Raw genomic sequence first — 756 nt, 5'->3', positions numbered from 1 at the left:
CTTTACCAAAGCGACGTGCGTGTAGCGTGACGTTCAGCTTTCCAGCCGAAAGCTGGCGTCGGGCCCCTAACTTGGATTTTGGTGACCGTCCCTACCGCTTCCATTCGATCGCCGCGGGCTCTTAGAGCCGGGCCGCGGGCTCGGTTCCCCGGGAGCGCTTTTGTTCCGAGCTGAGGGGGGTCCCGGCGGGTGAGTAGGTGTGTGCCCGCCCGCGGGACCGTCGGGGGGCGGGCAGCCTCCGCCCGTATCGCGGCGCCGGGAGCGCGGCGGCTCGGCGGGGCGGGCGGGGGGCAGCGGTACGGGGCAGCCCCCGCGGTTGGGCGCCGCTCGCCACCGCCGGCTCCGGTTCATTGGCTCCTCGCGGCCGCCGGCTCCTCCATGTTTGTTGTTGGCAGCGGCCGGCGGAGCCAAGCGCTGTCCAGCAGCCGACGCTCGCCCGCCCCGGCCCCGCTCTCGAGCCCCGGGCCGCCGCCGGGCGCTGGGGCGGGCCCGAGTCGCGTCGCAAGGTGCCCCCGCGGGGCCGGGAGGGAGCGGGGAACGCGGCCCCGAGGGAGCGGGCGGAGTGCAGGCAGAGTGCAGGCAGAGTGCAGGCGGCGGCGCTGCCCGCGGAGCGGCGCACGCGGGGCCGCGCAGGATGCGCGGGGCCCCCGTCGGGGCGGGCCGGGGCGGGGCCGGGGGGGCGGCGGCGCCAGCAGTCAAGATGGTGCGGGCGGCGGCGTCGGGGGTGGGGGCGGCCTGACGTGGGCGCGGGGCGGC

The sequence above is a fragment of the Lagopus leucura genome, unplaced genomic scaffold (genome assembly GCF_019238085.1).
Source record: "Lagopus leucura isolate 7727_CA_CO unplaced genomic scaffold, USGS_WTPT01 Super-Scaffold_100034, whole genome shotgun sequence".
Lineage (NCBI taxonomy): Eukaryota > Metazoa > Chordata > Aves > Galliformes > Phasianidae > Lagopus > Lagopus leucura.
This window is presented reverse-complemented; position numbering follows the sequence as displayed.